This window comes from Rosa rugosa, chromosome 1, assembly GCF_958449725.1.
Source record: "Rosa rugosa chromosome 1, drRosRugo1.1, whole genome shotgun sequence".
NCBI classification, from domain to species: domain Eukaryota; kingdom Viridiplantae; phylum Streptophyta; class Magnoliopsida; order Rosales; family Rosaceae; genus Rosa; species Rosa rugosa.
In genome coordinates, this window is record NC_084820.1 from 47,680,659 (window position 1) to 47,695,359 (window position 14,701).

A 14,701-nucleotide genomic window follows, 5' to 3' on the forward strand; every position below is an offset into this window, starting at 1 on the left:
CATGGGTCAATTTATGGTTGAGTCGTTGATCATGTCCCATTTTAGATGATCTCTCTTCAAAATGCGTTGAAGTATGAGGTATTGAGGAAGCTGTCTATCTCGTCAAGCTCATGATCTGCAAGACTGCAACCATGTTCTATGGAATATGACTTGCTTTTACCCCGTACTTCTAAATTCCTAATCTAAAATTTAGGCCCCGTTTGGGATTGCTTCGCTTTTAAAAAAAAATCAGCTTTTGTCTAAAATTTTAGATTGTATTGTGTTTGGTAAATGAGTAAAAAGCAGCTTTAATTGAAAACTACAGATCATTGGTAGCAGATTTTAGAAGCAATATTTCGGTTGCTTTTAGAAGTTGCTTTCAATTAAAACACGTTTTGGAGTTGCTTTATGTACTGACAACACTTTTAAAAGTATTCATTACCAAACACGAATCTGTTTTAATTCACAGCTGATTATTCTCACAACACAGCAGCAGCAGTTTTTTTTAAAAGTCACAGCAATCCCAAACTAGCCCTTAGAATAAGTAGTAACATTCCTTTCGATACACATGTAGTAACCATGCCCAAGGAGGCAAGGACATGCAATTAGAAGGAATTTTTAGGGTTTAGTAACATTCTGTTAGGAATCTTATACATATTGTCTTGGGCTAATATGTTGAGCTAACTAAATCGTTTATGTTTCTATCTTGGGCTCTATACCGGATCTGGTCATGCTGTAAATTGGTGTCTAAGGTTGTTAGCAGATAGAGCTATATAAGCAATATGCCTCCATTGCAAAAGATCATCGATGATATGAATGTTGTTTACTTGTTTAGCTTATTTTCTCTAAATTTCCTTTAGTTTAGTTGTTCCAATCCCTTTTATGGATTCTGATCCTACTTTTTGGTATCAGAGCCCTTGATCCAATATGGGGCAGGTGTGATTTGCTCCCGATGATCCTTGCCTCACACCGCCATGGAAATGGGTAATTGATGGTTTATACTACTCGAATCCGGAGACGAACATCACCCAGTACGAAAAACTAACTTATCAGGTTCCATCTTCGCCTCTCTACCCATCGTGTTTTTTAGACCCATTTTATCTCCCGGCTTTACCACCTTCAATTATACCTTACATTTCCAATACCCAAACCTCTATCACAAACATCAAGGACCAATGATGACTGTTATCAATGGCTACACATTCCCACCACAATTCCCTTTCCCCAACCGAACTCATATGTACACCAACCAACTCATTACACACTCTCAATCCATGATCGAACTAGAGTTTCCTCCCTTTCAACCACAGTACGACATGAATTCTTCACTTCCAACCTTTCAATCACCCTTAGTCCCCACTTTTGTTCCCCAACTCCAATTTACAGATCCCAAACCTCTATCGTTTTTTCGTCCCATAGGCAACTGTAAGCTCCAATCTATTCCTCATTTCATTCCCACAACCCAGTCTGTTCTTCCACCTTCCACTCATGAGAAACCTCATCCAATTTCAGATCTAAAGCGGGTTGAACCTAACCTTCTTCCTGATGTGAATGCAGCAAGTGAGAAAGGGTATGTTCCGGAATTAAAGGACAGTTCTAAGGAAGATGATAGTTCAATTGTTAGTGACAAGGTTGGAGGTAAGGATGAGAATTTGAGGGAATGCGTGGAAGCTGATGGTGTGGGTGTTGTGGAAGTGAAAGCTACCGATATTGATGAGTCTGTGCATGATGGAGACCTAAATGCAACCCCTGGTTCTTAAATAATTACTTGTGGAGAACTAGAAAATCAGGCGTTGGCTCAAGTCTTTGACATTTAGGGTCAAATGGAGCTAACATGTAAACTTTGTGAGAAATTGCTAGAGGAGAAGGATGAACATCGTGACATTGCCAGCATAGCTATGAAGGCTATGGTTGCAAAAGTTTCTACTCAATCACTTGCATAGTCTATTCTTGTGTCTATTTTACCGCAGTTGATTAAAGGAATTATTGCCTCGAGAATGAGCACGGAGATAAAATGTGAATGTCTTGATATCTTATGTGATTCTTCATAAGTTTGGCAATAATATGGCCACCGAACATGAGCTGCTATTAGTTGCTCTCTTGTCTCAGTTAAGTTCCAATCAAACCAGCGTGAGGAAGAAAATTGTGTCATGCATTGCATCGCATCACTCGTTTCAAGCATGTCAGATGATTTGTTGGCAAAGGCTACTGTTGAAGTTGTTCAGCACTTGAGCAATAAAGGTACAAAGTCCAAAAATGACTCAAACCTCTTTATCTCAGGTATCCACTACCTTGAGTTTAAATTATCAAAGATGTTAGAAGAGCTTTTGAGAGTTTCTTGTCTGGTGTGCTTAAGTTCTATAATCATAGTTCTTTGAACTCTAAAGTTTGTGACGCTTCGAATCAAGCAGAGGTGAGATTAGGTACCTAACACTGAATCCGAGATGTGAACTTAGAAATATAAAACTAAATTTAAAATAATGCCAAATACATTTTCAGAAATCCTAGAAATAAAACATTTGAAATAATATAGAAACTTTACAAAGAGAAATAATGTTTTGCGATCTATTCCTCTCTAATCTGCTATATTCGACTCTCTTAAATGTAAGAAACATTGTCTCGCTGTATCCTTTCGATAAAGGGCTAAATACTAACTACTACTCTGTAGTTTTGCTCCAAAATCAATTCAGTCCTTGAACTTCTAATTTCATCAAGAACACCCCTGCACTTTCAATTTTGATCTAGTAGTCCAATCTGTTAGTCTTCTGTTAATTGAGTCATTTAACTTGTTAACGGGACTCATATATGGCCTATGTTTTATGATGTGGTGTTGAGGTGGCATGCATAGTCAGTTTAGGAGTGGGTCACACTATTAGAAATTTATGAAATAAAAAGTTTTTCAACAAATAATCCAACTATAACTGGAACCCACAACAGAAGATTAACGAATTAGACCTATTAGATCAAAATTGAAAGTTCAAGGGTGTTTTTGATGAAATTAGAAGTCCAGAGACTGAATTGATTTTGGACCTAAACCACATGGTAGTAACCAGTATTTAGCCCTTCGATAAATGTGTCAAAACTCATAACATACCTGAACAATAATCTATCGGGTAAACTTTCGCTCAATAGGGCCAGACCTTTTTAACTTATACAAATAATACAATGAAATTATCAAACAAAATGTTGAAATTTCAGATGCATAAATGTCAAATGAACTCCATTTAATTCCCCTTTAGTCCATATATGAAAAATAAGAGAGGCTACACGTCCCATACCATGTATTTACCCACCGGGGTGGCCCTAGATGTTACGAATATATGATCTAACAACCCATAAAAACTCGATCTATATATCTCTTTTGTTAGTCATATTGTTTGCTCATGATCTTTAGACCCAAAATCCGATGAGGTCATTTTATCAACACTTCTCGTTGAAAAGGCATACTTTCCCCCAACGTGTACTTCTGGGTTGATCATAGATTTTGAACGCCTCATGACGCCAGACTCAACTACACAAAAGGATTCATTCATACCAATGTTGCTCGTATCCTTCCATATACACCACTTTCAAATGCATACTCTCAATACCTCTCTATGCATTATGTATGCCAATTTGAATATCAAAGCTTGTAATACAATATCCAACATATGCTTTTATAGAAAGCGATAACATTTCAATAAGTAACTCATCAACTACACATGCTTTTATGCAAAGTGATAACATTCGAGATTTTTTTTTTTTTTTTCATGTTTTAATAGAGGATCAAATGATTTCACTCCTACCCCATGGTGACTCGAACTCAGGACTTGGATCTTAGGTAGTGGGTGCTCTAACCACTGAGCTAACACCACATCGTCATCCGAGAGTTAAGTCAACTAATATTAAACAATTCATCGATTTCCATTAAAATGGTATTTATCAATTTAACAGAAAAGGTTCTCCGAGAAACCCTACCTGGAATCCAAGCTTTAATTCCGATACTGCTCAAAGTTAGTAACACAGCGACTCACATTCTGAAATCCTTATCCTTTTGCTTATGAGAGTGGTAGCACCATATTCAACGTAACCCTCGAATCAAATCCTTATTCAATGAGAGTCACCAAAGTACTTCAAATAAATGATAACCCCCTAAAAGCTCGAAACTACATCATTTTTCGTATCGGGTGGAAGGCCAATAATTGGTAAGAACTTGGATCTTAGGTAGTGGGTGCTCTAACCACTGAGCTAACACCACATCGTCATCCGAGAGTTAAGTCAACTAATATTAAACAATTCATCGATTTCCATTAAAATGCTATTTATCAATTTAACAGAAAAGGTTCTCCGAGAAACCCTACCTGGAATCCAAGCTTTAATTCCGATACTGCTCAAAGTTAGTAACACAGCGACTCACATTCTAAAATCCTTATCCTTCTGCTTATGAGAGTGGTAGCACCATATTCAACGTAACCCTCGAATCAAATCCTTATTCAATGAGAGTCACCAAAGTACTTCAAATAAATGATAACCCCCTAAAAGCTCGAAACTACATCATTTTTCGTATCGGGTGGAAGGCCAATAATTGCTAAGAACTGCCAATATACCAAATTCTACTAGCCCTATTCATTTGTAAACCCTAGAGCGCCTACAGTAGCCGCTCCTCAAAAAACCAAAACCTAGCCTCCTCTTCACGGCAGCTCACCCTCCTCTATTGGAAGCATGGCGTCCATTGATAACGTAACTGTGAGTTTTGCTACGTCTCTTGCTCTTGCTGGCTCAGATGTCGTTGACATCTCCCATCTGAATGGCACAGGAAATAAGCCAACCTCTCATGCTTTTCTTCTGGCCAAACCACTGACAAAGAAGAAGTTTGCAACCCCGGATCTGCAACGCCATTTTAGGCGTATTTGTGTCCTTGATGGAGGCTTCAAGGTACAAGATAGAACACAAGGCAGGTTTGTGTTCACTTTCGATTTGAAAAGGGATCGCAACATAGTCTTACGGGGAGGGCCGTGGTATTTCAGCCGAGCCCCTGTGTTGATGCAGCAGTACGATGGCCTTGAGGATCCTCATGCTGTGCCGATGAATCTCCTCTTCTTTTGGGTTAAGATCACAGGTATTCCACCAGCCCTAGAGGATAAAAAAACCATTATTAATGTGGCTTCAATTGCAGGAAAATATCTTGACTTTGATCAAAAGCTGTTTGATAATAAGGGTCAAATTAGGGTTCATGTTGCGCATGCTCTATCTCACCCTTTCTTTCTGAAACGTTCGTTGAAAATTATCCCGGGTATGGTGTCAGAAATCACTTTTTTCTTTGAGAACTTACATGGCAAGTGCAGGGATTGCAATCTGATTTTTCATGAACAATAGGTTTGCCTGAATGGTACTTCAAGTGCGCAGACCAAAACTGAGGGACAGGCTGCTATGGGAACCTCTCTGACCTCCCACTTTCCTGGTCTATCTGACCTTCGCTTTCAAAATGGAGCTTTTCGTTTCCAGGGAGTGCAGACCCCTATCCTGCCACCTATTGCTCGAAACCTATTTGGCACTCCAACCATGCACAAACCTCGTCGTCCTATTGTGATCAGGCATGATGACCTTAGGCCTAAAGCATCAAACAATGCCTTAGCCTTAATTCCTGTGGAACCGACGCAATCAGTTGTCAAGAGAGGGCGCCCATCATCACCATATACGTCCCCGGCTCGAAGAAGCTGAAAACTCTCTTTGGGGAAAGTATTGAAGCTGCAAGCCCATCTATGTTCCAAAAGAAGATGAAGGTCCCAGAATTCCATACTAAGTTTTCTGCCAAGTCTCTTGGTTTGGTTGAGGCTCCAGGTGGATTCCTTGTTCCTAAGGAGGATGTCCCAAAAGAGACTATGCAGCTGATCAAAGTGGACCAAAAGAAAAAGAAGGGAAGACCACTGGGTTCCAAGAATAAAAACCCCTCCAAGAACAAGAACTCTGCCAAGGATAAGATGGCTTCTGTTGAAGCAGGGCTAAGTGTGATATGCCCGGGTAAACCTCCTAGCCCTAGTCTTAAGGGCAAGGAGAAAATTTAGTTTATTGTCTTTTGAACTATGCCTATTTACATGTCTTTGTAACATAGTTTATAGGCTTTCTTGAATAAGTGAGCATGGGTACCGTCAAATGATCGGACCTAATCTATGTATCGATGTGGTTCACCACAAACTCTTTATCTACCCATAGATGGTAGAGGGAGGGTATGTAATGGTCCTTTCTGGCCTAAGTATTAATATATCGACATGATATTCTTCAAAAAAAAAAAATTCTACTAGCCTTCATAGTTCGATACATTAATTTCTTCTTCCTTAAGAAACTAACATATTAAACCTCTTCCAAACTTCTCCTTGAACATAATATTCAAATAACTATATATCATTAGAACATTAATCAAATAGCCATCGATAATTCGAAAGTACACTTGCTTACAAGTCTTCATAAATTACTCTGGACACCCATCTTACTCCATATCTTCCAATATCTCAAATTCTCAATCCACATTGCTCAAGCATCATTGGAACCTCAACTATCCATTTCTTGCTGTCAACAACAGTACTTCTCCATTTTTATCCCAATGATGCTTCAAATCTTACTCCCAAGCACAAATTAATAGTTGTTAAATGTTATAATCAAGGCAGTAAGCTTAACAAATACTGTAGCTTCAAAGGAACCAAAATTCTTCAATTTCAGTTAATTAAGCTAACGTAGAAGATAGAACCAAGTCATAATCAAAGCTTCATATCGTGGTCGGAATTTGGCAGAGGAGGTCAAAACCGCCGCCGTACAAGGTGAACAGACGGAGGCCAACAACTGCCCAAAACTCAATTTCTTCCAAACTCAACCAAATTCAATTTCAAGTATACAGATAGGTAGAGCTCGATGAACTGACCAACTTTGATACCTGAGTTGAAATCGAAGGTCGCCGGAAAATTCAGAAACGTTAGAGGTTCGATTGATCGATTCTCCCTCATCAGAACCCATCTTGGAAAACTAAAACCATAGAAATGTTGCTGACAACGAGAGGAAAACTCTGATATAGGTGCGACACCACGACTCGGCCGGGATGGGAAAAACTTGCCCGGCGAACCCGAGAAGCTTTCGGGCTTCTTCCTGCCTCCTTCGTTGGCCATTCGGAGCAGGGACGATCGGGTTCCGCTTCCTTCTGCCGAGACGAGCATAATGGCGCCGGTGCGACGCCGTGAAGTGATCGGAAAGTGGAGAAGAAGTCGGATCACCCGTCGCTGCAAAACGGACCGGGGAGAGGTCAGTCTAGGCCTTCATCTGATGTGGTCCAATCTAAATATACCCAAATCCGACGGTCCAGATCAAACGGTGATTAAAATGAAGGGAAAAGTTCACAAACAGTACACCAAGTAAAGGCCGCTAATAAAACTTATACATAATTTTCCAAACCAATCATTTTGGTACACGAAATCTGAATCTCGACCCACTATCATACATGACGTTAATGACGCCGTTAACTTTATGTCATTTTTCATTTGTCGAGGGATAGTTTAGTACTCTCTCACTCTGACTCTTCTTTTTGGTCAGGAAAAAAAAAAGGTTCTTCTCTCTCTGACTCTCTCTCTCTCTTTGCACACACCGAAACCTAGAAAACTCTATGACTCTGGCGACCACTGCATCTCCTCTAGGGCTAGGATCAGGCCCGACCCATGCTAAATTTCAAAGGCCCGAGCCCAAACAACAAATTTTCGGGCCGGGCCCAAATTGTGTGTTTTAAGTTATGGGACCGAGTTAGGACCGGCCCGTTTTTTTCAGGCCGGTTTTTAAGGGTTTTCGGGCCGAAAGATGCTCCCCAGAAAAAACAAAAATTAAAAATTAAAAACTGAAGCAAATCTTTTGGTCGAGTCCGCAAACCCAGCGTTGTGACTCGTTAACTCCAGTAGAAGAAGATTTCAATCAACAGAGAAGAGAATCGGAGGATTTTAGACCAAAGCATGAAACTTTCCTATAGAAATTAATATTAACAACTAGAGTTGAAGACTATCCAATTACAAATACTTAATCAATGGAAAAGAAAAGATTGTAATTCCTTTAAAGGAGATTGGATCCCCAACAAGATGAACCTAGAAGAAGACAATACTCCAGTAAGGCAGTTAGGACCAAATTAAGAAAATCGAAGAAGAAAGCTACGATCAGGACCAAACTCAATCTCTCTGACGGGATCTTACGGCTCAGATCTACCTCCAACCAAGGAGCACCATATCAGAACAAACCAGATTTTGTTACTCATCGAACAATCTGAAGAAGACGAGTTGAGCAGCCTCTAATCTCCTCGTGATCTCCAATCAAGGAGATGTAAATTTCAATGCTTGAAGCCCTAATTAATTGAAATTAGAAAGGAAAAGGTTGGGATCGGGTGTAAAATTGGCTCAGAGGAGTGAGAATTCCTTTGTACCTGCAATTGATTATGTGAGAAGAAGGAAGAGAGATGATGGGAAGAGAAAGCGGAAGAAAGAAAAATTGAAAAAGAATGAAGGTCTGAAGGAGGAAAAGAAGAAACACGTGGAGGAAAAGAAGAAACACGTGGAGAAGAATGGAGAAATATAAGAAGAAAGGGACAGACAGCTTAATACTTAATTAAAATACGGGCCCATCGGGCTTTTTCTTTTTCATTTCTTTAGGCCCAGGCCCGAACCGTTTCATACTGTTTTCGGGCCGGGCTTTGTAACATTGGCAAATTTTTTTAAAAAGCCCGGACCGTTCGAGCTGGTTCAGGGCCGGGTTTCGGGTTTTCGGGCTAAATGCCCAGCCCTAATCTCCTCCACCTTCCAAATCCACACCCATCAAACTCAATCCCACTTCTAATTCCACCACAACCCTAATTCTAATTCTAATCCCAGCCCCATCCCCACCTCCGATCACTACCACAACCCTTGTGCCCATTTTCCTCGGAGACGACGTAGCACTCGAACAGGTCACCTAGAGTAATAAGAACCCAAAGTAATAAGAAGTTGAGATTGGTTCCGATGAAGGTGAGATTAGTGCCCTGCCGCAAGTAATAATTAAGAACCGAAAGCATTGCAACTTTGGCTACTAATGCACTGGGACTTTGCTCCAGAACAAAGGCACAACACAACAAACAGCATTGACCCGATTTGGAACTTCATCTGGGTTGATCCAAAACTCGAAACCAGGAACAAACTGTCTTCACCAAATTCATAGCCTCCTCGTCCTTGGTTTCATGGAAATGAAAGCAATGGTCCTTCCCTTTATTCTCCTTCATCTCCACACTCCTTTCCACCCACTCTTCTTCAGCTCCTCCACATAGCTCCTCCCCACTCCATTCAAATGGTCTTTCTCCACCACAAACACCAACACCTTCTCACACCTGACCCGACCCAGATCCTCCGCGGCCGGCTTCAACCTCATATCCTGCACCCCTTCATTCTCCTTGTTTATGTAAAGCCACATCTCATCATCGGTCCCTTCTGTGTTGTCGTTGCCGACGAAGATGCGGTTCAAGTCGGCGTACTGGTTTAGCCATTGATCCGGCCTGGTTCCGTTCGCGTGGGTGGCGACCTATTGGAGAGAGGCCCTGGAGTCCTCGTAGCAAGCGGGTATGGGTCGGTTCGAGAAGAGGCCGTACTCGACGGAGACCGCGATGACGCCGACGGCAAAGCAGATGGTGGAGACGTAGTCGTGGTAGGTGGAGGAGAAGGAGAACACGGTAAGATATAGGTGAGAGAGAGAGAGGGGTGGCCAAAGTAAGAGAGAAATAGATGGGTGGCCAGAACAAGAGAGAGCAAGAGATAGAGAGAGACCAATTTACCCCTTAAATTATGCCAGGTGGCAGAGGTCTTCACGGCGTTAGTGACGGTGTGTCTACAAAGTGGGTCGGGTTCAGGAGTCCGTGTACCAAAATGATTGGTTTGGAAAATTATGTATAAGTTTTATTAGTGGCCTTTACTTGGTGTGCTGTTTGTGAAATTTTCCCTAAAATGAACTGTCCAGATCAAGAGGATAGTATATTCCAACAATGATTCTTTATTTTTGATATAAATATCTAAGGGTTAAATACTGTTTAGTACCCTGTGGTTTGTGCCCAACATCAATTCAGTCCCTCGACTTTCAATTTCATCAAAAACACCCCTGCATTATCAAATCTCATCTAATAGATCCTTCCGTCATTCCTCCGTTAACTGCAGCCATTAACTCGCTGACATGGCATGCCACATCAGCTTCTGTGGGCCCCATCTTTAAGGCAAAATTTCCAAATTGTCCATGCCTCCATCAGAACTGGTCTTCGTCCCCATAAGCAAGAACTGATCTTCATCCCCAGAAAGCAAGAAATCCAATTTCGTGTGACACCCAATCTCGGGTCATTTACAACATCTCCGAGTACGATTTCAGAGCCATTCCTAGTATTGCAACCTACCGACATCCCCAATTGCAAACAGAGATTGAAACTAATAGCAAAAACAATTGAAAACCTCAATTGGTTCCCCGGCACCCCACAATCAATTCCTACATGGGTTCATAAATATCAATCCCTACTAGTACCATAATTTTCTTGTTAGATCCATTAGCCCAGCTCGAAGAAGTTTCAACTTCGTGAGAAAGAAAAAGGTACTTTATGAATCAATTGTAAAGAATAACCCAGGAAAAAAAAAAAAAAAAAACAAAAGTGGGAGAAAGGTTGGGGCTTTCGGGACACACTCCACAGCTTCAAGAACATTGATTTCTTCTCCCTTTCCAGATCTACTACAACAACCCTTCTTTGAGAATTAGCTCTCCAAATCAAATCTGTTTGATTTGAAATTTTCTCGCTTTCTCTCACTTTGAAGATATAGTCTGGGAAGAGGATGTGGTGGAGGAAGAACTGACAAAGGTTGAGTAGAGGATGTGGTGGAGGAAGATAACACCATTGTTCTCCTCCGCCATCGACGTCAGCGCCATCGACATGGCCAGAATCCCCCGGTTCTCTCTGCCCACCTCGTGCAGCGCTGCCTACTCCTTCGGCGAGGCCTTTGCGTCGGTCTCAAGCTGCTTCAGAAGCTCCGACGACTCCACCAGCATAAACAACACTCTCTCCCGAAACCGAACCATAATCATGGCCCGGATCACCGAAAGCAGGTTCTCGCTCTCATCCATGGAGCTGAAATCAAGGTCGATCTTGGGTCAGGTCGGGTTTGGGAGAAAGGTTGGGGCTTTCGGGGGAGGCGGCGGGTTGGGGTTGCTGCGGCGAAGGGAGGAAGGGTTGTTGTGGGGAGGGAGGGCGGTGGGCTTGATGAGCTTTCTGGGGTTGAAGCCGATGATGTGGAAATTCAACAGGGATGAGTTGAGTTCTTCTGGAGATGGGAGAGAGGCATGGGCAATTTGGGAATTTTGCCTCAGAGATGGGCCCATAGGAGCTGATGTGGCATGCCATGTCAGCAAGTTAACGGTTGCAGTTAACGGAAGAATGACGGAAGGATCTATTAGATGAGATTTGATAATGCAGGGGTGTTTTTGATGAAATTGAAAGTCGAGGGACTGAATTGATGTTGGGCTCAAACCACAGGGTACTAAATAGTATTTAGCCCAATATCTAATCCATTACGTTGTTGCCGATTTTCTTTAGAAATATGGATGTTCATCTATCAGTGTCGTTAATTGTTTTTGATTGCATCTTCATTCACGAAAAGGAGAAGAAAACTCTAGAGCAGGATATTATATTCCAACAAAAATCACTTTTGATAATTTAACATATCAATAAAATCTGATATTGGATTTATAAAAAAAGGACAATTCAATAGATGTGTATTTAGTATATAAAGGTGTGTGAATAAAATTTCTCTTTATAAAATCTTACCAAACAAATAATCAATTCATAAGGGTAATACAAGTGATTTTAGGCCCCAAACCTCAAAAACCAAACAGAGCCTTAGAGACTTTAATAACATAGTTAACCTACTAGATGAGAATGTGGCTACCGTGCCCATTTGGAAAATGGAGCCTCAAAACATTATCGATGCTAAAATATTTAGGGACAAACAAAAAAGGAACCAGCAAAGAGTCAAAGACTAGCCAATGACTCTCGGTTATACTCTGTTTCCCCAATTTCCTTTTACAGAACCTCATTATCTAACAGTCGATCTAATCTACTCATCAAAAAAAATAAGCCAAAAGACTTTTACCATGGAAATAACTTGAGGGAACCTCCATACAATTTAAAAATCCATTCTTTTTCGGCATGTTTTCAATCCTTGGCTATAAAATGGAACAAGGAATTGTTCACGAATTAACTTCTTAGAAAAACTAAAAGGTATACAAAAACATAAGCAGGGAACATCCACAAAATAGTTACCTTATATACAAGGGAAAATTTCACAAACAGTACACCAAGTAAAGGCCACTAATAATTCTTATACATAAAGTTTCAAACCAATCATTTTGGTACACGAAATCTGAAACTCGACCCACTATCAGTACACAACGTCAATGACGCCGTTAATTTGACACCAAAATGTCTATTATGCCCTCAATTCTTTTTTTATTTTAATAATTTTTTTTCCCTTCGTTTTTATCTCTTTCTTCTTCCTTCTTCCGGCTCCACGATGTGAACTTTGCCCATCACTCCGAGCTCACCCACGATGAAAACCCACCTCTGTTCTTCAGATTTCCTTTCTTTCTTTCTGATTTTTCTTCATCTATTTGATTCCTCCTTCCTCAGATCTCTCTCTCTCTCTCTCTCTCTCTCTCTCTTCTTTGGTGACAATTGCGGTGGTTCGGTGACAATTGTAGCAAATCATGGCGTACCTGTCCAAAATCCAGAGGGGCGGTCATATCCAGCCGTTCGGGTGCACGATTGCGGTGGAAGAGTCCACCTTCGGGGTCATTGCCTACAGCGAGAACGATCTGAAGGCATGCCCGGCAACCGCTACTACACCGCCATGTTCCAGCCCCACGACCGCATAGGTTTTTCAATCTCTGGCCACCGGCATGATGATATCATAGGACAAGGATGAGAGTGTGGCTCAATTCCTCAAAATAGAGGTGCTCTCCGACATCTCCAACCAGGTATCTACTTCATCTTTCTCTCAATTTTTGATTTCCCCTAACCTGTTCAATTTCAAAATCCGATCTTTAGGGTTTAGTTTTCTTCAATTCGTCTTGAATTTGCTTTTTGGATTTTGTGGGGATTGATTGGTTTCAGGGAGGTTGTGATCGGAATCTGCAGAAAATGGGGTTGATTTCGGGGATTCTATGCGCAATTAAAAGGAATCCATCTGCGTGTATGGTTGTCGGCTTGACATCGTGGGTGAGCTCGGAGTGATGGGCAAAGTTCACATCGTGGAGCCGGAAGAAGGAAGAAGAAAGAGATAAAAACGAAGGGAAAAAAAAATTATTAAAATAAAAAAAGAATTGAGGGCATAATAGACATTTTGGTGTCAAATTAACGGCGTCATTGACGTCGTGTACTGATAGTGGGTCGAGTTTCAGATTTCGTGTACCGAAATGATTGGTTTGAAACTTTATGTATAAGAATTATTAGTGGCCTTTACTTGGTGTACTGTTTGCGAAATTTTCCCTATATACAAAGAAGGACTTTTAGGGTTTTGTAAGATTAATTTATTTTGTGGAACTCATCATTATTAATATGAAGTAATTACCTTAACAAGTTAATGACTTAAGAATAAAGTGACTGAGATTGTATAATATAATCCTGTTACAATATGAATATTATATAGGTCCCTTAAAAAAAAAAAGAATATTTTATAGGTAAACTATATTAATTAAGGAAACTTAATAAACTTGAATATCGAGTAATTAATATTGATATATTAGGATTCTTCCCATATTAGTCAACTTGAATCCTAATATTAACCTCTATATAAGTCGAGGTCCTTGTAACAAGTTCTATAGTCACTCGCCCCATTGAGAGATTACTTTGACTTAGAGACTTGTTGAAGATTAAGACTTACACTAATGACGTTCGACTCCTCCCCACATCAGGTATGTGTCTTCTGTTAATATAAACAAACTTGTGTTTGCGTAATATAGGACAAATAATCTCTCTTCAAAACACGTCGAAGTAATAGGTATTAAGGAAGCTATCTATCTCGTCAAACTCATGATCTGCAATACTGCAACCATGTTCTATGGAATTAATTTGACTTGCTTTTGCCCCGTACTTGTAGATTTCTACTCTGAAATTTAGAAAGGAGGCAAGGACAGTTCCTCTAGGGTTTAGTAACATTCCTAAACGCTAAACCCTAAACTTTCAACCACAAAACATTATCGATGCAGGTAATTAGTTAATAGTGTGCATTTTATTTAGGAAAAAAAAACCATCAAGGAGAGACGACTAGCCAATGACTCTTGGTACGTTACTCGATATATCCTTTAGAAAACCGCTTCTCCAAAAGTCGATCTGATCATGTTAAATCTGAAACTCATGTACAAACAAGTAGAATATAACCTTCTTGTTTTCTTGATAAACAAGAGTATGCGTAGCTTAATAGAGTACATATAAAAACAAGACAATATCTGTGGAAAGTGTGTAGACCACAGAGAAGATGAAAATTAATTGTATAAACAAGTCAACTATAGTGGTCATTCAAATGTTTGGATTTGGGTGGTTGATTCACTTGGTAATATGAGTTCTAAATATATTATGCTCTTGCTGCCTGAGACCCTAGTACAATTGTGCAATCAACTCATCCGTAGTACTGAACTAGAAGCTAACGTATGTGCTTGCTAATTTCTCAAG